This window comes from Macrotis lagotis, chromosome 4 (assembly GCF_037893015.1).
Source record: "Macrotis lagotis isolate mMagLag1 chromosome 4, bilby.v1.9.chrom.fasta, whole genome shotgun sequence".
Classification (NCBI taxonomy): Eukaryota; Metazoa; Chordata; class Mammalia; order Peramelemorphia; family Peramelidae; genus Macrotis; species Macrotis lagotis.
Genome location: NC_133661.1, coordinates 192274005 through 192298389, shown reverse-complemented (window position 1 = coordinate 192298389; position 24385 = coordinate 192274005). Strand labels below are relative to the sequence as shown.

The 24385-nt window shown below is 33.6% G+C and overlaps 1 long non-coding RNA gene across 2 annotated transcripts in view; it reads left to right on the top strand.

Moving 5' to 3' along the window:
• The first annotated feature begins 11312 nt into the window (after positions 1–11312).
• Positions 11313–24385, top strand: part of LOC141521990 (uncharacterized) — a 91729-nt gene continuing 78656 nt past the window's right edge. For both annotated transcript variants that reach the window (XR_012478099.1, XR_012478100.1), the window contains exon 1: positions 11313–11402. This is a non-coding gene — a long non-coding RNA (uncharacterized LOC141521990). The remainder of the gene's footprint in view (positions 11403–24385) is intronic.

Below are 24385 nucleotides of genomic sequence, written 5' to 3'. Positions count from 1 at the left end.
GTATTAGCAGTTAATATGACAGAAGGAATCATTAATGACACTAAAACAAAGATGGAAGAATGCAAAGACCAACTATCAGCACTTAGTTCTACAAGCTAAAAAACCCCTCTAAATTGATAGGTTATTAGTTCAAAATGATAGTGAAATGAGAAAACAGCTTGTAAGCTTCATTAAAGCTCCTAACAATGAAAAATAAAAATATTACATTTGAGCAAGAAGGATCTGAAAGTTTTGCTGTTGGGGGAAGAGCAGAGGTAGGGGAAGCAGTGTCAATTGACCTTGGCTAAAGCAGACAGAGGAAAAACATTTGTGAAACTTAGTAATAAAGAGGTGCAAAGACCTTCCTGAATAGAAATGGGTAATATTTATTCTTACAGTGTTTTTAGAGTACTCTCTATATATAGCTACATTAATGTATAACTCTAGGAAGTACATTACCTAATTATCATTTGATAGGTAATTTGGTCAATAAAAAAGTTCTAAGTGCTCATCCCTCAGCTTATCTTTATTTCCCAGGTGTGTGTAAAAACCAGGAAGGGAGAATTCATTGATCATTATAAAGACTTGACAGTCTGTGACAGTCACTGCACTCAAAGGAGTAAAACCAAAGCAAATCACAAAATTGAGAGTAGGTGCTATAATCCTTAAAGGATTCAGGAGGGATAGATCCTTCTAGTTAGTCAAATTCTAATTCACTCTGACTGATGAAGTCCCTTATCTATAACCCAGGTTGGCACAACTGCTTTGCTAAAGGAGAGAATAGATTGAAAGAGAAGTGTCAACTTTGTATTATATGGAACTATCCCTTTTGAAACAAGGCAATACAAGATATATTCCTTAAATTGCTGCTACTGATGGAGGCTGTTGGATTGCTTGAGCTTGACAGTTCTGCTACAGTAAGATTAAGGGTTGATCAGATGTCTGCACTAAATTCAGTTATCAATATAGGATTAATTTAAGAGGAGGACAAAGTGCCAAACCTTGGAATATGGAGCAGTTAAGCTTTCATATAGATCAACAGTGGGATTAGACCTATAAGTGGTCAATGAATTTTCAACCTAATCAACCAAGCTCAAGAACAAGCAAAGAAATAAAATGATTAAGGAAGCTCTTTGATTTGCCCAAAGCATCCTGTTCTCTCCACTTCTATTCTTCATTTGGGCATCTTGTCACTTACTAGTTTGTGACTTTGGGCAAATAACTTAATTCTGACTGCCTTACATCCAGGGCCCATCTCCAGTCATCCTGATCCATATCTGGCCATGACTCTGGAGGAGAAAGTGATTCTAGTGACTTGTAGCACAGCCCACCCTCACTCAAATCCAATTCATGTGCTTGTCATGACATCACCTCCCTGATGTCATGATCTTCTTCAAGAATGAAGGATAGTCATGAAACACTATTGTTCCATTAGAAACCAGGAGGGATGGGATTTCAGGGAGGCCTGGAGGGATTTGCATGAACTGATTCTGAGTGAGATGAACAGAACTAGAAAAACACTGTATACCCTAACAGCAACATGGGGGTGATGTTCAACCTTGAAGGACTTGCCCATTCCATCAGTGCAACAATCGGGAACAATTTTGGGCTGTCTGCAAAGGAGAGTGCCATCTGTATCCAGATAAAGAACCATGGAGTTTGAACAAAATTCAAGGACTATTCCCTTTAATTTAGGGAAAAAAAACAGATATCTTATTGTCTGATCTTGTTACCTCTTAGACTTTTTGTCTCTTCCTTAAGGATATGATTTCTCTCTCATCACACTCAATTTGGATCAACATACAACATGGAAACAAAGTAAAGACTGACAGATCACTTTCCGTGGGGGGGAAGGAAGGAAGATTGGGGGGGGGGGAATTGTAAAACAAATAATATCTTTAATAAAAAAAAGAATGAAGGACAGAGGCAGCTAGGTGGTGCAATGGATAGAGCATCTGCCCTGAAGTCAGGAGGACCTGAGTTCAAATGGGACTTCAGACACTTAATAATTGTCTAGCTGTGTAACCTTGGGCAAGTCACTTAACCCCATTGCATAAAATAAAAAAAAAATGAAGGACAAACATCAATTTTTCTATTGATTCATTCTGGGTATTTTTTTAGGACAAAAGAATGTGAAAAGAACTAAAGAAAATAAATACTATGATCTTAAATTTACTGTTCTTTCTCCTCTACCATTACACTTCCAACTTCCAGACTAGTGCTTCTTCTATTTCATTCTGTATCACTTGAGTAGTTAAGGAACTAATGTTTAAAGTCCAAATAATTAAAATTTGAGTCCAGTAGAATAATGAAAAAAAAACCACACCATTTTTATAGTTTTCATTGATTTTTACTTGAATAAATATGTGCACACAAATTTCTATTCATGTAAACTCCCATTTTTAGATCCTCAAATTCAACAGCAATGACAAAAGTGAACCCAAAAAATCCTCTCCTGATTTAAGGCTGCTTAAAATTGAAGATTATTAAAGAGATGGAAGTATGCTTATTTAAACTACTTTAATACTTTAATAGTGTTGAAGAGGATTTTGGAATAATGGCAGAATGAGGCAAAAAACAATTTGGATCTCCCAAATTCCCCTATAAATAATTTATAATAATAGCTCAAAGAGAACTTTAGAGTGGCAGAAATAATTAAAAGTTGGAGGAAAGCAGTTGTTTGGTCTAAACAATTAGGAAAATGTTAGGAAAAACTGACTTCTAAGGGTAATGGTTTGGTCTGATTGAAGTGCAGATACCTTTAACACATACAGCTGAATCATCAAATAGCAAGCTTTGGGGACAGCTGTGTAGATGTCAGCCTCAGTTTCAGGAACTTTCATCCCATGCACAGCGTTGGCGTCATATGGCTGATCAGGGGTAGATTGCAGGATCCTCTCTGCTAACTGGTACTGGACTTGAGACCCAGGTGCACTGATCAGATGTGAGGGGGAATGAATACACAATGGTGAATAAGATTGCAGAAAGACAAAACCCCATTGGCTATGATCACTTACAGTAAAGTGGAGTCCCTGAATTCATTTCCAGGGCAAATGGGTGAGCTGAAGACTGTGACCACTGGAGAGACCACAGAGAGTAAGCATTTGTGGTGACAAATTTTCTGGAGGTCCCTAGCCATGGGTTAGGGATGGAGAGGAATATCGGAGATCAGCTCCCATCTCACCCCACTGAGATAGCACTCAGAAAAGAAGTATAAAAAATATGAAGCCTGAGACATTATCACCCACACCTCAGAATTAGAATTCAACTCTAACATAAAGTTACCAGAAATAAACCAGTCTTAAAAAACGGGCAAGAAAATGAAAAAGAACTCCATCTCGAAATGACTCCTCTGGTGATAGAGATCAGGATTAAAACTCAGAAGAAGACAGTGAAGTGAAAACAGCTTCTTCTAAAGCTTCAAAGAAAAAATTGTGAAATGGTCACAAGTCTAAAATTAGTTCTTGGAAGAGCTTTAAAAGGACTTTAAAAAATCAAATGAGAGAGATTGAAAGAAAATTATGGAAAAAATAAGAATAATGCAAGAAAATCAAGAAAATTATGAAAAGAAAGTCATCCATGTGGAAAAAGAGATCTAAAAACTTAGAGAAGAAAAATAATTCCTTAAAAATTAGAATTGGGAAAGAGGAAGATAATGTCTTCATAAAAATACCAAGAAATATAAGATCTGAGCATATTCTATTTTTTGAGTAGACTAATTCAAAGATACTCTGAGCAGAATTTTCATTAAAAAGTTCTGGTCTAAGAATTGGAAATTGAAGGTATACCCATTATTTGGGGAATGGCTAAGCAAGCTGTGATATACAATTATAATGGAATATTATTATGCTATAAGAACTGACAAACTGGATGACTTCAGAAAACCTGGGAAGACTTGTATGAATTGATGCAAAGTAAAGAGAACAGGACCAGAAGAATGTTGTACATGGTGACAGCAATATTGTTTAATGAAGATCTGTGAATCACTTAGCTATTCCCAATAATACAATGATCCTAGATAATCCTAAAGGACTAATGATGAAGTATATTCTCTGCCTTCAGAAAAAGAATTGATATTAGTTGGATACAGAATAAAGCATGCTAATTTTCACTTTTTTATTTGAATCTTCTTATACAAAATGACTAATATGGAAATATTTTACATTATTGCATGTGTATAAACTGTATTTAATTGCCTATTGTCTCAGGAAGGGAGAGAGGAGGGATAGAATTTAAAACTCAAAACTCAAGAGATTTTTTAAATGTTGAAAAATTATTTTACCATGTAACTGGGGGAAGCATAAAATATGTATATATGTATATATATTTTAAATTACATATATATATATATATATATACTAGCCCAAGAAAAATGAAGTATACCTAGCTTCTTTATTTTCTTTTTTCCTCTACTCTTATATTGAGTTTTCCTGGTATTTTGCACCTTAATGGGAATAAGAAAAGCAAATAGTATTATATATTAGTTATATACTACACTTTCAATTTTCTTCATCTTCTGAGACCATGAGTAGAAGAAAAAACACTGGAAAATAGTGAAAGAGCTAATAAAAATTTTGCAGATAGGTTAAAATTTTCACAGTTAAATTATTTGAGCTAACATAATTCTTGGTGGGCTATGAAGCATTCATCAAAAATTAATTTTGATTAAAGTCTTCCATTGCTAGAGTTGCAAAATGTTTTGGCAAAGTTTAAAGCTTCAATATTTTAAAAGATCTTGGCAATGTAAAGCACTATTTTGTTGCACCAGCATAAAAAGAATCACTGTTGCTGAGCAAACTTATTCTGAATTAATATCAGAGATTCCTAATCCTGATAGGGGGAAAAATAAAGCTTTGTGTTGGCATTTTTTTAATGGGTTATAAGTAGGCTATCAAAGAAAAGAGTTGTCTTTTTATCTGAAAACAAACACATTTATTAAGGATCCCTTTTATGAGTAATTTACCCTCAAACTTTCTCCAAACTGCTTGAAGCTTTCCCTTGAGCATTAACCCTTTTGTGATAGACTCCTAACTTTTGTTCTATGGTAAGAGAGACTGAGTCTGTATCTGAGCTCTGTCACTTATTATCTAGGAAAATCACAGAATCTCAAAGATTCTTAAATCATATTAACAGCAGAAAGAATCCTGGCTCCAAAATTGGAAAACCTCAAATTCAAATATCATCTCTAACTCTTACTACATTTGGAAACTTAAGCATGTCACTTAACCTCCCTGGGTCTCAGTTTTCTCATCTCTAAAAAGAAGTTGGTTTAGTTGGCCTTTAAGTTCTGTATCTGTGATCTTGAGAAGTCATCTAGTTCAACTCATACCCAAAATAGAATTCTTTATTCAGTACATCTGAGAAGATCTCTAAGATCTTTTGCTTAGAGAGCAATGATGGTTCAAATACTTTTTGACACAACCCATTCCTTCTTGGAGAATCTAAGGAGTTAGAAAGTTTTTAATTATATTAAGCCTAAATTTATCTCTTTGCCCATTGATTCAAGGGCTTGTTACAGTTAAATTGTACTTGTGAAAGCCAATTATTGAACTTTCAATGTGTAATTTTACATATCAGTAATCAGCAAACATTAAAAAATCGGGCTTGAATTATTGTTTTGTTGCGAATTAAGAAACTGATAGAGAAGATATTTTAATCAGAATTATATTGTGCATTTTTTCCCTCAGAGAAACATTTGTTACACATTTACTCACACACTCTTGTATTTATACTCAATCTGCTTTTGAGACCAAGCAAGCACTCTTTCTTTCATGTGCCAGCCCTCCAAATACTTGAAGATAGCCATAGTGGGCCTATCTTCCTCCCTAATTCTTCTTTTGTCAAGGCCAAACATCTCAAGCTCCTTTAGCCAATCATGTTTTTTTGAGGTAGATTCCTAACCCATCCTAATTGCTCTCCTCTAGATTCTTCTCAATTTAATGATATCTTCTCAAAATTAAGGTATCCAAAATTGAAGACAATGATCATAGTGTGATCTAACCAGGGAAAAGTGCAATGAGACTATCATTTCCCTAATTCTGTATACTATTCCCTTCTTAATATATCTAAAATCATATCAACTTTCTCCACTGCCACACTATATTTTTGACTCAATTGACATTTCACTCCACCAAGAATAGTCAGATATTTTAAAAAAGCAACCTGCTGTGCAACAACCATTGCACTATGCCTCATATTTATGAGGTTGATTTTAATCCAATGTTATAAATGGTTCATGAATATTTAGTCAAAAATGATTAAAATGGTTTTTATTAGGATATCTTAACAAAATGGCACACCTCTCTCAAGGAGGAATCCCAGAAATGGAAGGTCTTCTATACAGTTTGAAAGGTTTTGTTCCTGCCCCTTCATGCCCATCATAGGCTGGGGTCACAATCTAATTGATACATTGCATTGATCCCCATATATTTCCCCTGCCATGCTCATTATACTAATGAACAGCTATCTCCTTGAGCATATGCATAGGAGGTCAAGACCCTTGGTCAATTTAGGCACACCCTTACTAATCACAGTTTTTGATCAAATTGAGTCTAAATCTTTTGACTTTAACTCAGGAGCTGCCCATGGGCAAAACCCAGTCTTTGTAAAGCAAACTAACAATTCTCCCTTCATATTCTTGTGGAACAAGAAACCCACAAACACCCACATATTCCTCACATCCAAATATATACTTTTATATTTATTCCTATTAAATTTCATCTGATTAAATTTAGCCCATTCTTCTAATTTAGCAAGATCTTTTTTATATTGACTTTGTCACCCAAGTTGCTAACCATCTCTCCCAATTTTGTGTCTTCTTTCAGTCTGAGTAAACCATTTATATACCTGTCCAAGTCATTGATAAAATATTGAACAGTAGAGAAGCATAGATTTCTAACACATATTACGAGAAACACAATTTTAATGTTAACAACAAACCATTAATGAGTACTCTTTGTATTCAGCCTTCCAACAAATTCTAAAGCCACCTATTATATACATTTCTTTTTTCTTTTCCATAAGAATCACACTGGAGACTTGGTCAAATGTTTTGATACAAGTCAGGTAATGCACTACAGACTAGTATATAAAAGAGAAAGAGGGAGGAGGAGGAGGAGGAAGAGAGAATGAGATTAATTTGACATAACCTCTTCTTGCTGAGGTAAGTCAAATAACCATGCTGGGTCTTATTTTTGTTATCAGTAAGAAGAGGGGGGTTAGTTTAGAAATTAACTTCCCTCTAGCTTTAAATTCCATCCTATCTAAATCTTACTACATCTTCTCATCATTCTTTTAATTTTTTAATCAGTCAATCATGTCCTATCATTCTTTTCTATGTTTAATCAATATTAATATTGACCACCTAGGCAGGTTTCTCATATTTACTGAGAACTTAGGGTTTAGCAAGTTTTGTCTGAGAAGACCACTGGATTTTACTCTTATCTGTGTCTCTGAGGCCAAATACAAAAAAATTGGCTTTTTTTTTTCATTATAGTGAGAGGACAGCGTGCTGGCTGTTGGTTTTAAGAAGGTTTGGCTCAAATCCCAACTATACCATTTTTTAGCTTGGTGAACATAGACAGCTCATTTGTTATCTTTGCATAACTCCCTAGTAGCAATTTAATATTTACTAGTTGCAACAGTGGATGGGGTTGAAAGTTCCCCATGCTAAAGAAACTATTATATATTAAATATTTATGAAAGAATATCACATTCTCTGAATATCAAAACTGTGGTTCAGCCAAAGAATATAAAAGTGTTAGTTAAAGTAGACTGCAGCACCTATCCAATGACAAAATGCAGATGAGAAATTGTTTTAAAAAGTGATATCAAAAGATATGAACAGAAAAGGAGGTAGACAAGTGTAGAGGAAGAACAAAGAAAAATTGAAAGACAGACTACATGTTCCATTGGTATCTTCATAATATTAAGTTAACTAGAGAAAGTTCATCCCAAAGGGAGTATTAATGGAAGGATATGAAAGGAATCACACAGGATGAAAAAACATAGAAGGTTTTAGCTTGGGCCACTAGAAGGAGCACTCACATTGATGAGATTTTACAGAGCCATAGAAGTTTGTTTTAAAAGGATCTTATAAATGATCTAGTCAAAATTCTAAAATAGGAAAACTAATACAAAGAAATTCTAGTCAAATACTCAAAGGGATATATGATATAATTGATATGTATATTTCCCTTCCAACTCTCAAGGAGACTCTGAGGTCACACAAACCTGACACATTCCAAGGGTCTTGAATTCAAAATAAATAAGTTCTCTTTAATGTATTAATGCTGTCATCTTAGTGTAAAACTCTAGGGAAATCTTCACTTAGAAAGTTAGTCAACTATTTGTTAATTAAGGTACTTTTAAGCTCTTTTTAGTTCTTTATAATGACTTATTTACATAGGTTTGATTACTATATAAAATTACTATAATCTATTCTAATCTTTTTCTGCCATTCATAGTCAATTTAAATCAATTACTCATTTAAATAGGTCCAGTTGTAGTTAAAATTTAATTGCATACCCTATTTTTTTTCTAATTTTATTCTTTTTCTAGCTTTGTATTCATTGGTATTTTGGTTTAAACAAATGAATATTCAAAGTAGACACAGACTTCAAGAAAGCCTCCCATAGGAGTACAGTTTATTTCTTGTTAGTTATACTTTAACTACCTTTTCATATTTTTTAAATATTAGTTGATGCTCACTATATCCAACTTCTTCCAATTCTTTTCTCAAGATATTCATTCAAAGTATTTGTCTTCAAAATGTTTCTTTTTATCTTTGTAGGCTACTGACTCTTTTCTTTGCCTTTCCAAGGAGAACCTGCAAGATATCCTTCTATTTACATACCTTTCCTTCTCTTCTTATTTTCATGTATAACAAGAATGTCAAATGATAAGATGCAGTTCTTACACTAAGGAGGTAAAGGAATAAGCATTTATATAGAACCCACTAAAAGTGCTCTTGGGAATGGTGGGAAGATAGCAGAATAAGGCAGGAAACTATTTGGCTTGACAAAATTCCCCTACAAATAATTTAAAATAATTCCTCAAAATAAATTTTAGAGCAGCAGAAATAATTCAAAGTTGGGGTAAATAAGTTGTTCTTCAGTCTAAGACAATTTGGGAGGATATTAGGAAAAATTTGACTTCCCTGGGTAGTTATCTGGTCTGATTGAAGTACATATTCTATGCTCTAGGGGAAATTGTATAGGCAGCAGCCTTAGCTTCAGGAGTTTTCACCCCACAGAAGTTTTTGGAGTTAGGTAGCTGATCAAGGGATGATTGTGAGGGCCTTGCATCAGCGCTAGATGTGGGTCCCATACACTGACCAGATAGGGTCCCAGGCTATGACTCAAAGAGAGGAGGACTGAGCAAATGCTAGTGAATGCAGTAGCATTTGGACAGAGGCCCTGTTGTGGTCACTTGCAAGAGAGTGAAATCTTGCTTTAGGGTTCTTGGATAGAGGAGAAATTGATGCTTGCAGTTCCCTGAGGAATCACAAGGAATAAAACTATTTATGTTTGGTGATGGAGGTCTGGTGGCAACTGGAGAAGCAGTGATCACACTTGGTCTTGGAACATTAGAAGAACCAAAGGTGCCTTAACAGAGCTCAGAAAACAACAGCACAAAACCCAAGAAACTTGAGACATTATACCCAAACCATGGGTATAGAACCTAATTCTAACAAAAAGTGAAAAGTAAAGAAATAGACCATTAAAAATGAGTATAAAACAGATAAAAATCTGACTATCAATAACTATTATGGTGAGAGAAGATCAGGGTTCAAACCTAGAAGACAAAGGAGCTTTTTATAAAACTTCAAAGAAAAATATATAATGGTCACAAGCCCAGAATGAATTCTTGGAAGAAGTTAAAAAGAACTTTTGAAATCAAATGAAAGAGACTGAAGAAAAATAGGAAAATAAACAACAGTATCAAAAGAAAAGCAAGAAAATTATGAAAATAAAGTGAGGTCCAAAAACTTACCAAAGAAAATGATTCCTTAAAAATAAGAATGACTTCATAAGATATCAAGAAATAATAGGGAGCAGCTAGGTGGTACAGTGGATAGCCCTGGAGTCAGAAGGACCTGAGTTCAAATTTGAGCTCAGACACTTAATAATTTCCTAGCTGTGTGACCTCGGGCAAGTCACTTAACCCCATTGCCTTAAATATTTTTTTTAAAAGAAATAAACAAACATCAAAAGAATGAAAAAAATCAAAGGGAATCTGGGTTTGCAACCAAGAATAACCTGCCTAGCAAAGCTGAATGTAATCACACAAGGAAAAAATATTTAATAAACTTTAAAGTATTTTTGAGAAAAAGACCAGAATTAAATAGAATTGACAAGAATAGAGAGAATCATAAGCAGGTAAACAAGAAAGACTAATTTTAAGTGATTTAATAAGATTAAACTATTTACTTCTTATATGAAAAACATAATATTAGTAACTTTTTTGACTCTTAAGAATGTTATAACTACTAGAGTAGTTTAAAAGAGTATTTACAGATAGAGGGCTTGGGATCGATTATGATGGCATGATGCTAAAAGATAAAATTCTGTATGGAGGGGTAAATAGAGCAAATTATCTCACAAAAGAAGCATGAATGGAAGCACTATTACAGTGGAAGGGAATATAGGGTGGAGGGTGAGTAGTGCAGGAACCATATTCTCAGTGGAAGTAGGTTAAAGAAGGAATAATATATTCATTTAGTAAGAAGAAAAAATGTTAACTTGAAATACAAGGGCAAGGGGATAGGAGAAAGGAGATTGCACAGATTAAGAAATGAAAGAAACTTTTAGCAAGGTGTGTGATTTAGGGAGGCACTGGTCAGAAGTAAATTAGTTATCAGAGGAGGAGCAAAATAGAGAGAAAGATAAACAGCAAGGAAAACTGGATGGAGAAAAATACACAACTAGTTATTAAAACTTTGTATATGAGATGAACTCACCTGCAAAACAGAAACTGGTAGTAGAATGGATCAAAAATTAGTGTTTACAAGAAACACATTTAAAAATAAAACACACATAGAATGAAAATAAAGGATTAGAATAGAATTTATTATGCTTTAGCTGATATAAAAAAACAGAGGTGACAATCATGATCTTAGATAAAGTTAAAGTTAAAATAGATTTAATTAAAAGAGGTAACAATGGAACTGTGTGTGTGTGTGTGTGTGTGTGTGTGTGTGTGTGTGTTTGTATTTTTCAGTTGATCTTCATAACAACCTGGCAAAATAAGCGTTAATCAATACCCACATTTCACAATTGAAGAAACTGGGACAGAGTTTAAGCGACTTGCCCAGGGTCACAGAGGTAGTAACTGTCTGAAGGCAAAGTTGAACTTACGGTTTTACTGACTCCAGGACCAGCTCTCTATCCATTGGGCCACCAACTACGCATAACCCCTGGTTGGTAAGTAGAGAAAGGATTTCGCATTTAGAGTACCAATAGCTAAATTAAATTTTATAGATGCATAATCTACTAAAAATCACAAAGTAAAAATTTTTAACAAACTATTTTTACACTGCTTTTTTTACAGTGCAGCATTTAGTGAGGGTAAAGTAGGCTTGAGGGCACTTTTTAATGTTTTTGTTTCATGGGTTCACATGATCAAAAATTTCATTAGTTTTAGAAACATTTCAAGTTTCTAGCCAAATGATGCTGAGCCTTTCCATATTCTGCTATGTTGCTTCTCAGAAAACATTGAGTTTATTGCCTATTATGGTTTTAGCATGTCAGAGACTGACAGAACTTGTACTTCATTATGATAGTCTTTAAGAGACCATGGTCAACTCCATGCTATGATGAAACACTGGAGTAGGATTATGTGTACATATGATATTAATTTCAATAACAACAACAACAACAACTATGTAAGTCTATAAAAATCTTCCTCTAATTACAATGTTCTTTTTGGCTGGTAAGGCTGACCTATATTTTAGTGCAGTAGAATTCTCTGATGTTGGAACTTCATCCATCAATGCAGATTAATCTTTAGAATTACTATAAATAATGAGTTTGCATACTAATTAGCATTTATTAGCTCAGTAATAAGTAGAACATTTTGAGACTTCGGCTATTCATCACAGTTTTACTATGGGATTAAACAATCATATTGCTCAGGGTCGATACACAAACATTCCTTTGGGCAACCACAGGGTCTAGTTAAAGTTATTCATTAACTGATCAAACTTCATTACATAGAACTGCTTTTCTTGGATGCCCAAGTGTATCCAAGAAAATAATGAAATCACTCATGTGAACCAACCCTGTAGTCAATTTAAGATTTTATAGATTTTAGGGGAAAAAAACAAACATTTTACTTCCTATGGAAGACACATCACGTCATAAGGTTGAAATAGATTAAGAATGAGGAGAGCTAAATTCTTGCTATAATTCTACTATTAACTTGCCCTGGGAATTTGGGCAATTCAGCAAATATTTATTTAGAATCTACCATGCTCAAAGCACTAGGCTAGGTGCTAGTGACAGGGTTTCAAACTTGGGATCTGTGTATTTAAAAATAAATCCACAACTGCTTTCACAATTTTAATATGATTGCTTTCCTTTCTAATCCTATATATTTTGATTTTATGTGTTTTGAAATATTATTTTGAGAGTGCTCCAAAGTTGAGACCTTTTGAGAAGTGATCTGGCTTCACTAAACTGCCAAAGGGGTCCATGACACCAAAATGCTTTACAATCTCTGGTTTAGAGGGAATACATAATAGAAAGATTTTATAAGCACAGATGTGTTTCCAGGACAAAGCACAGGATTTTGAACATGTTAGGTAATTGATAAATTTTTTTTTAATTAAATTGCCCAAAGTCCCAAAATACATTAGTGATAGTGAATTTTCTGATGAGCAGAATAAAACCTGTCATCTACTCATTAACATGCAGCCTTGAGTCCTTATATAAGAGCCATAGAGCCTCTAACATAATCTGAGAAAATATAAATGAGCTATACCTAAATTATAGTTATAGAATGACCCAAATTAAAGCATTAATTAGTCTTGTCAGGTAAATTAAACCAAAAAAAAGACTAATGCTTTTTGAATTAGTCCTCACTTTCAGATCCAGCCTGTGAGAATCCAACATAGTTGGAGGGCCCTAGAATCTAGTGACAATAAAAATGATAATCTCTGCCACTTTGTAAATGTGATTAAAGCCTTTAGCTAATAGTATTCAATATCTGATGCATCTTTAATTCCTGTGATAATTCTAATAGCTGGAAAATGTCAAATGTGCCACAATTCCTGAATTGAAACACTAGGTACAAAATTTGATAAGGTGGCAATGGAAATACATCAAATGCTTAGTTTAGAGGGTTTATATTCCTTTAAGATTCTGATTCTCACACAACAAACTAGTTTTGTTTTAAGCTGACAATGTATTTATTTTCTCTAAGCAAAGTATGCTTATTCGTATTTTTTATGAAATAAAAGTATTGTTGACATAGGGATGGACAGTTTTATTCCTAAATAAAAATTCAATAACTGATTGAAAGCCAAACTTATTTTACCAATGTACACTTCTTACTTACAGTGAAATCATTTCATAAAATCAGAAGTATTTCAGACTCATAAGATAACTTGTTTTCTAAATTCAATCTGTTTACTTAGTCAGATTTTTATTTATGGAAAAATTTACAAGGAAAAAAAAGCCTTAACATAAAAAAGTCTTCAAAAACATTCATATTTTCTGAACTAAAAGTTTATCATACTTTGAGTTGATAAATGATGTTATTCTTTATCTAGCACTGCATTTTCATAGGAATTTAAATGAACATATAACAACTCTAGATGAGATAAAATTTGTGAAAAATACTTTTGAGGAGTGAAAAATGCTGAACATAAGGTAACAATATTATAGTTAAGGATAACTGAGTTATAAGAAATCATATATCATATATTAATAATATAATATATTCATAGATAAGTCTTCTCTTTGAAAAATAATAATTCTGTCAAAAACATATAGAGCTTATTCACATTTTCCAAAAATAAGTTTTCTCTTGGAGTGTTGTATTAAAAAAAGTAGCAGTCACAGAAAGAATCATTTCCTCATGGTCCATTTTGTGTTTGTATTAATTATGGAAAAAATATTATTAGGGCTAAAGAGACTCAGTATCTCTTACTCTAGCTCATATCAAAAGCTCTAAATCTAGAAGCTCAGGACTAAATTCCAGATCCAAGACATTCTAAGAATTTCAAGGTTCTTGACTTCTCCTTCTTTCCAGAAACTGAAGTTGTTTGAGCTTATAGCCCAAGGATTTAGAGCTAGAATCAAAGAGATTAAATAGTCTTCAAAATGAATCATCAGGAATGTGGATAATATCTAAATCCATGTAAAAATTTACTATAGAGAAAGATTTATTTCTTTCATAGCATTCTCTTATTTAAATTATTTTTCTTAAATTTTTTTTTAGGTTTTTGTAAGGCAAAATGGGGTTAAGTGGCTTTCCCAAAGCCCACAGCTAGGTAATTATTAAATGTCTGAGACCGAATTTGAACCCAGGTACTCCTAACTTCAGGGCTGGGGCTTTATCCACTGCGCCACCTAGCTGCCCCTCTCTTATTTAAATTCAATTCCCTTGCATGTCATGGCATCACCTTTCTGATGTCATGATCCTCTACAAGCATGCAGGACAAGTAACAATCCCTTCACACATATTAAAAAAACAGTTAACTTGTTCTCCCTTAGTCATTTCTTTTCTACATTAGACGTCCCTAGTTCTTCAATCTGTCCTGGAAAGGCAGGATCTCAGGGTCTCCATCCAAGTATCATCATCTGGACCTACTACAATTTGTCAATATTCTTCCTAAGTATAGCACTGCAGTGATAAAACTTATGTCAAGTCATTTCTCTGTCACCTTTTGCTTATGAAGTTGATGTTTTTAAATCCCCCAATATAAGGCATTTTTAGATTAAATTCCATCTTATTAGACTCAGGTCAATATTCTTGCTGGTTGAGATTTTTTAGATCTCTGCTGTCATCCAATGTATAGTCTCCATGTCATCCAATGTATTAATTATCTCTTCCTACTTTGGTTTATTAGCAAATGCCATTTTAAAAATTCCATAAAATCCCATAGATAGCTAAGAAATTATCTATGTCTTCAAATAAATCATTGAAAAAAAATGTTGTGTACAAAGCCAAGTATAGATCCCTGAGGTACTCCACTAGAAATTTTTGACTTTGACTCAAATGGGGGGTCAGAAAAAGTGATACAAAGGATACTCTCAAGGTTTCTCTTAAGAAGTTTGGAATTGACTGTGCAATATTAGCACAGTACTGTCCATCATGGTATGCACTCAACAGAGAAGATGCTGTGTTTTTTGAGCAAAACAGAATTGTGGTAACTCAATTATTAAAAAAACCTCTCAAGATTTAGAGAATTTGCCCCAGGTGTTCACATGAAATGTTTGTGCCCAATCTTTGATAGAGCATTCCAAACTCATATTGGTCTGATCAGTCACAATCAAACTGTAAGACCCAATCATAGTGAAGGCATTTTGATCCTCTTTGAGTAAGAAGGACAACATCACCTCCTTTGACATAAAATCATTAATGATTATTTTTTGGGTCTAACCTTCAACAAATTCAACATTCCCCTAACTATTTTTATCATGGAAAGGAAATCACCCTAAATTATTGATGATTATGCCTATAGAAGGTAAGTTCTGACATTGTCAATTACTCAATCAACAAGAGTTTATAATATTCTTGCTATGTGCTGGGTGCATGGGATACAAAGACAAAAGTGAGGCGATCTGTGTCATCAAATTATTAATAGGAATCTCTCCACACCTAAGAGGTTGAGTTGTCCAAAGTCAAACAGGATTTTTTTTTGTTTTAGTCTAAAATCATAAGCCATAGCTATAGAGCTGGAAAGTATTTTTAGAAGCTATCTACCTCTATTCTCTCATTTTATCAATGAGGAAATGACGGGGGCGGGGGGAGTAGGTTCACATGGCTGGTAAGTGTCAGAAGTAGAATTTATATCCAGATTCAACACTTACTATATTTCACTTTCTGAAACTTTTGGTATGGTTAGACCTTTGTTTTAGGAAGAGTAATTGAGAAACTGTGCAGAAAATGGATTGGAGTGGAATAAGAGGCAAGGAGTCAATTAGAAAGCCATTGCAACAAGTCAAATGGAAGATAATATAGGTCTGAATTAAAATGATTGTAGTGTAAGTAAAGATAGTCAGGAAGTAGGATTGATTAATTTTGGTGACTGATCAGAGGCAATTGTACAGTATTTATGCTATTCATATTCACTGTGACTCCCAACTATGTAGGTTGAACATTTTTAAACTCTTGAACCCTTGAACTTCAGACCACCCTCCTTTTCTTGATTTTTGGGGTTTTTCATTTGGTTTTGCTCTAGTTTTGTAGACATTATTTTCTCTCCTGATTCCAAACAATATCTTTTTAAGTCAAAGAAAAATACTTTAGCCAAGGGTCAAAAAGGATAAAAAAGAGCTTTAAGAGGTAATATCTAATCAATCCAAGTATGTTCTCAGTCCAAGAGGTGCATGAATTTGTTGGTTTGTACTCACTGTGCCATTCATTACTTTGGTATAGAAATCCAGTGATTTATATTAAACAGGAGACAAATTATTTTGAAATTTGACTTGAGGAAAGACTACTTACATGGTTAAGAACTTCCAATAAAACTTCTATTTATGGATTTTTGTATTTAAAAAATTAATATACCTTATAAACAAAGAAACTTAGGCATCCTATTAAGGTTATTTACCAGTAGGAGATAAATAAAACAATATTTTCAGTAGGAAAAAAAAAACATGAAATCTATAGTGCTTGCCCATTCTGGACTTGGAATCAAGAAACCTAGGTTTTTATCAATCTTTGTCACTACTAGGTATATGCCCTCTGGGCAAATCATTTAACTACTCTGAACCTTAGTGTCCAAAGTTGTAAAACAGGGAAAATGATACTTGTATTTGTTGTGACAAAACCAATATATGTCAATTACTATCATTGTTCTTGTCATTGTTATGTATGCCTTCAGAACTGGGACAGACTTTGAAGCTTGAAAGCCTGCTGCCTTTAGTAATCTGATGAGCTAGAGGCAATATAAATTAGGACATAAAAGATGCTATCCATCTGTCATTTTGCCCTTAATCATCTCTCTCTAGGATATGGTAGCAAAAGCATTCCTTGCTCTGTCACTCTCCTTTTCCCCTTCTGTTCCTAGTCTCACCTTTTTTCACCTACTCCTCCTTTCTTTATGAGTCAAGACAACTATGATTCTAAGAGATAGTCAAATTAATGAGGACCCAAATGAAAGAATCATCTTTCCATACACAGACTGCCAGGAAAGATTGCCAGTAACAAGCATCATCAGAAGCTCAATGAATATGATCATCCTTAAATTTTTAAAAAATTAACCAAACAAATGACCTTTTTAAAAATATAGGTAGAACAGAAAAAGAACATGGCACATTAAGCTGTAAATTTCTATTAGATACTTATTACTTTTTCCTTTTAAGTATATTATAAATTCAATGTAACTTTCAAAGCTGTCCAATTTATTTCTGTTTCTGTTTAACCTTCTTTCTGTTCTCTTTTGAACCTTTAAGAAATATTTCAATCGTGCTCTTTCTTTTCTTTGAGAAAGGGGCCACTCTTCTGCCTCCTACTCTCTCACTAAATTGAAAACAAAGAAAAACAACCAACACAGCAATGATTTTCATTACTACTATAATATGAACTCAGAGACAGAAGAAACCTTAAAGACTGTCAAGTTGAGCCTTTTCATTCCCAAATGTGATACCTGAGGCCCATAGAAGATCTGGGACTTATCTATAGAGACACACCAAATTAGTGATAGAGGTAGGTAGATTTACATGTAACCTTTCTCCTAGCATAGCTGAAGTTTGAATATTACACTCCCAATAGATTACAGTGTTCTTTGCTGAGGCTTTGTGACTCCACAGGATCATAGGAAACAAAATACATAATAAGAGTAATGCACACATACATAGCACTTTGACAACAAAGTTAAGAAGTAGTTTTATGATAATAGAATCAGGGGCATAATTTTCTGTCCCTGAAAATATTTCCACTTACATTTCTCTAAACATCTCCATTATGTTCCAGAAACCTCTTCAATTTTGAAAAATCTCTCTCTCTCTCTCTCTCTCTCTCTCTCTCTCTCTCTCTCTCTCTCTCTCTCTTTCTCTCTCTCTCTCTGCAAGGCAATGGGGTTAAGTGGCTTGCCCAATGCCACACAGCTAGGTAATTATTAAGTGTCTGAGGTCAGATTTGAACTCAGGTACTCCTGACTCCAGGGCCGGTGTTCTATCCACTGTGCCACCTAGCTGCCCCTGAGATGCATCTTTCTTATTAGAGGGTGGAGGGTCCTCCCAAGAAATTCCATTTAAGAAAGGTTGATATTAAAATTAGAATGTACTCTCTAAATATGTATCATCTGACTCCAAAGATGGGGCCCAGAAATGTGCTGGAGGATAGGAGGAAGCCTATATGTGTTTTAAAATTAAGACAAAGCATCCATACACACAGATGACTGAGAACTTTCTATAATAGGTCTTATCCTATATTTTTGCCTCTGAAAGAACAATGGAAGGAGAACTGATTTTATAGACAGGACAACTGGGATCCAGTCTTGGTTCTGCCACTAACTCAAAGTGCCCTTGGGGCAACTTGCTTCATTTATAAAGATCTCTTCTTGTGATCCTAATGCTTAAGATGTCTGGTATATAGTGGCTACTTAATAAATATTTTTGGCTGATATTAATTGATTGAAGGGTTGATGATCCCTTCTAGCTCTAAGATTTTGAGAGTGATTGTTAACTATGATCTGCTCAGTATTATCTCAGAGATGGCCAAATAGAGATAAGAGACCTTCTAATCATCAACTTGTAAAACTCCAACAGGAAAGTACTGTACCAAGGAAAATAAGAATTGATTTTTCTTCAGGATTTCAGGAGCCTCTATTAAAGAACTTCTCCAGCATCGACACCAGAGTATATCTTCCCTTTTTTGTGAAATGTATTATACTTTACTATGTGTCTTGTTGATTCTTAAAGGAGTCTTAAAAGCAATAAGAAAATAAATTCTGACTTCTTTGTCATGAAGCTGCATCTGTGAGATTGGAATATCTTAATTACTCAGAGGATGAAGCACTATAGCTCAAACCCATTCTTGCTGATAACATAAAATAGATTAGAAGAGCTATATACTGGGAGATAAATGGATGAAACCAAATGTCTCTTGGAGGATTAGTATTTAGGACCACACAACAGCAGCTGGTATTCGGCAGGCACAATAGTTATCTGAAGATATTGTACAATATCCAGAAAGTTTAATATTATTAATACTAAAAAGCTGGGATCATGGCAATGGATGTCAAAAGGAAAAAGTTACATTTTTATCTTTTAAAACTCAGGATATTTTTTTTTACCAGGTAGACATTACAGAAAGTTTAAACAAAGTGAAACAGAGTTGAATCTATTTATGCAACTCTCTCAACTCTATTTTCAAAAGAGATCATCTTATCATACTCACTTTAAAACACTTATCAAGTGACTAATTACACTATTTCTTTTTAAATAATAGAATTATAGATGTATTGATATTTATTTATAATTCATATAAAAAGAAGATGAAAGATAAAAATCCATCTAACCTCCAAAGGCCCAATTGTAATATTTAAAAATTTTAAAAGAAACTGGAGTTGAAAGTATCTAATAATTGATAGTTTATATACATTTACATGCATTTGATTTTCACAACTCAATAAGATAAATACTATATGTATTATTCCCTTTACCTGAAAATAAGATAGTCTGATCTCCTCCTCCTTTTCAACTTTGTGTTCACTTCACTGTCTTATCTGTACTATCTGTCCCAGATAAACATACAGTTGGGGGGCAGCTAGGTGGCCCAGTGGATAGAGCACCAGCCCTGGAGTCAAGAGTACCTGAGTTCAAATCTGACCTCAGACACTTAATAATTACCTAGCTGTGTGGCCTTGGGCAAGCCACTTAACCCCATTGTCTTGCAAAAAGTAAAAAAAAAAAAAAATAGAAAAAAAATAAACATACAGTTGGGCAAAGTCTATAGGGGGTCCTTTCAGTTGTATACTGAAATCTGAACAATAGATATTCTTCATTCATTTTCCCTTTCCAGGTGAAGTTCCTCATTCTGAATGTTCTTCAATATTCTGGGGACTGGTGATGTTAACATATTCTGTGAAGAGGAGCACCTGCAGGATCTAAGATAACTATCCATAGGGAATTCCAGAGTTCACTAGACTCTACACTGGATCTCCTTTACCATAGTGATGAATATTTTTACAAGCATATATTTATATACTTGCTTTATATCTCACCTGATGCCCTACTCCAATTCCTCTTAGGCATGGAGGTGGTCTTAGATTCTTGAAGGTTATTATAACAGAAAATAAACTGTGAAAGGTTCTACTGTGCTATAAAGACTACAGGCATGGTTTCAGGAACAGTCTTAGTATGTTTTCTGAAATCAAACCTTGCTAACCACCACATTGTACCTTCCAAGATTGTATCCCACTAAAGGAGAAAGTATGAATCTGCAAGAAGAACCAATTCCCAAGGTGGCTAGGTGGTGCAGTGGATAGAGCACTGGCCCTGGAGCCATGGGTACCTGAGTCCAAAATCTGGCCTCAGACACTTAATAATTACCTAGCTGTGTGGCCCTTGGGCAAGCCACTTAACCCCATTGCTAAAGAAAACAAAAACAAAAAACAAAACAAAAAACCCAATTCGCAGGATGGCGGGACATTGAATTAGAGATCAAATAACCCTTTAGGGTTAGTGATCATATACTGAGGGCAGGGAACAGAGCTGTGCCTCATATTTTGTACTACAATGTAGGTCCTATCATTCCACTATACAACACTGTTTCTATTCAACATCAATTCTTTTATGAACTGACATTTCAATAAGTGAGAAACAGGTAAAAATAGAGAAGATGGAGTAAAAATCTATACATTTAATAACAGAGAGTTCAAATTTATAACATCAAAAGTTCTATGCTCATGAGATATAAAAAGAAAATAAAGAAGGAAGAGAAGAGTTCACAGAATTTAGAATAAACTCAAAGCAAAGAAGAAAAAAGTGGGTCAGTTAAGGAAAACTTCTTAGAGAAGAGTACTATGAAAGAAAGTTATTCAAAATTGACTTATAAGGAGAGAAATATCTGAGGCACAACCTTTTCTGTGTGAGGAAAGAGAAGGTTCAAGAGAGTGGCAGAAAGGCATAATTAATTGATTGATTATTAAATAGTTAAGGAAATGATCAAATGAATAAACAAGAAACTAGATAGAAAAAATTAACACAAAAATTTAAAGATTTTGATAGAGTAGACAAATAGGTATGGGGAAAAGGTTATTGGAATGGAATGGATTGCATCATAGCCATATTTACTTAAAATAAGATAAAGGGTAAAAACAATATAAAAGGAATAGATTGTGACAAAACAAGCCATAAAGCATGTTAAATATGAATAGATTAAAAAATTTATTTTAAAAAAGATTTAAAATATAAAATGTAAAAATAATAAAAGAAAACTAACCATTAAGGAATATATGAAAAAGACAGCTAATAAAGACATATTAAATAAAAATTTGAAGCTACACTAAAAATTGCTATGTATCCAAGCAAAAGAAATTCCCAAAAAGGCTATGTTCAAGATTATGTTTCTCTCTGAACCTGAGTCCATAACCTGTCAGGTTGTAGCATGCTTCATGATGGTCATCTATAATTGTGTTTAAACATTGTATTGAACAGAAATCTTAAGTCTGTAAAAGTTGTCTGTCCTTAAGATGCTGTTTATTTCATAAGCTATTCTTGTTCTGCTCACTCTACTTTTTTCATGTCTTTCCAAGTTTCTCTGAAATCACTGCTTTCATCAATGTTAAATTCCCTCAGTGACAGAATTTCCATGTGTCCAGAATCAAATTAAAATGTATTTGGGAGATATTTGACAAAATCAATAAAAACCCAAGATAAAAAGAAATTGCTATGTATGTATGTACATACACATGTGTATATATCTGTTGCAGAAATGAGATCTGAAAGACCAAATATATATATATATATATATATATATATATAATATGTATATACACACATATATAATATATATATATAATCTCAATATTTTAAGAAACTTTTACAAAAATATTCCCTGTTAAGTCAGTTCCCCATGAGACCAGAAGCTGACTTCAAGGTTTCTGACAGCAAGGGCTACATGTTCTACCAATTTGAAAGTTGGAAAATGGATTGCATCCCACATTTTCCATAATAGTCAATTATGAAACCTGTCCCTAAAACAATCATATCTACTGTTTTTTTCTCACTCCCATATCCCCAAATCACATAAGGAGTTAACCACCAGAATTCCTTCATTGTATCTCATCTTTTTTTACCCAAACTCACAATCAGTAGTTTCAGGGAAATGATAATCTAATCCTGACCCAGCTACTAGGGCAGAGGATGCATAGGTGCTACTGGAAAAATTCCCACCCTTCAAACCCTACTATACCCATCCCTGCCCACAAATAACTTTCTGGATAACCCAAGTGCCCTTTTGAGGATGGACTCTGCATTCTAAAGCAGTGATGAATAAGTAAAAGTCCTACCTTCATTTTTTTTTGCATTTTCAGTGGGACAGTGTGAACAGTCAGGATGGGATCTGATGCCTCACAGCTACCATTATACTACCTTTGTTTCCACGTCTCTCATCTTCCAAAAATTTCTATAAGGGTACCACCATCCTTTTAGTCACACAGGTTCACAAGCTTCATGTCATCTTCAGCTATTTACTCCCCCTCACCTAATATAGGAAATCAATCATCAAATCTTGTTTCTACTTTCATATCTCATTTGTCCCCTTAACTTTACCCAGTCACTACTCTAGTTCAGACTCTCAGCATTTCTTGCCTGCTCAAGTGCAGTTGCCTACTTTTCCCTACTTTGATTCTGTTCACTATCCAATCCATACCTCCCAGAGCTGCCAAAATTATTTTCCTAAAGTAAAAACATCACCATGATATTCCCCTACTAAATAAATTCTTATAGTTTTCAATGGACTCTAGGACCAAATAGTATTTCATTTTTACCTTATCTTTTTATTTTTTTGGTGGAATTTTAAAATCTATTTAATAACTAGCATATTTACAGAGGAATAAAGCTACACATTGGAGTTGTATATTAAAATACTTGATTGTAAGAGATGTTCAATCACAAGAGCTAGAAGATTTCAATATTGGGTACAGAAAAATTATAAGTAACTATAAAAACAGAAATAGTAAATAGTCACTTATAGGCTAGAATGTAATAAAACAGTAATTATTAATGAAGATAATAAAGCAAAATATAGAGATGTGAACTTAATAACATCAAATAACAAGTATATCAAGGAACAATCAACAGAACAATAACTATGTTAAAAGTCATGATAATGATGAGAAATTCCTCAGAAAAAATATTTCAGGAAGTATAAATTGACATCATAAAAAATAAATTAACCATGAAATTAAAAATAAACTAGACAATCAAAATCATATAAGAGGAAATCCTATATATTAAAGGAGGGATATATAAAATGGAAAAAAATTCTAGAATTCATAAAAAATTTAAAATTGAATTTCTGAAAAAATTAACAAAATTGATAAACTTCAGTTAAACTGATTTAAAAAGAGAATTCCAAATAAAATTTAAAAAGAACTTACAATAAAGAAATAAAACAATAATCAGAATTTACTGAATAAAGTTATCTAATAATAATCATACTGTGTTTTAAGGTACATAAAACATGCTACATATGTGATCACATTTGATCTCCCAATAGTCCCAAGAGATAGGTGCTAATACCCTTTAAAAATGAGGAAACTGAGCCAGAAAGCTCAAGTGACTAATTAAGGGCAATAGAGTTAGAACATATTTGAATTTAGATTTTAACTCAGGTTTTCCTGACTCTATGTATAGCACTCTATCCACAGTGTTACCTAGCAGCAAAATGGAGAATTTAAAGGAAATGGATAATTATTATGAAAGTATAAACTCAAAGTAATAACAAGAAATAAAGATCTTAAATAACACAAGCCCAGGAAATGAAATGAATAAGGTCTCAAAGAACTACAAAAGGCAGAGGAATTGGGAGTGGGGAATGAGAGGTGGAAATCCCTGGTCCTGAAATTTGCAATTGAAGTCTATGAAAAAAATTGTAAAGAGCAATCAATATCTAATACTACAAAAATTTTTTTCAATAATTTGACCCTTTACAGAAAAATCTTCTTATGTATAAATAACAACTGAGATAATTTATAAATGAGATTATTTAGATGATTCTAGATAGC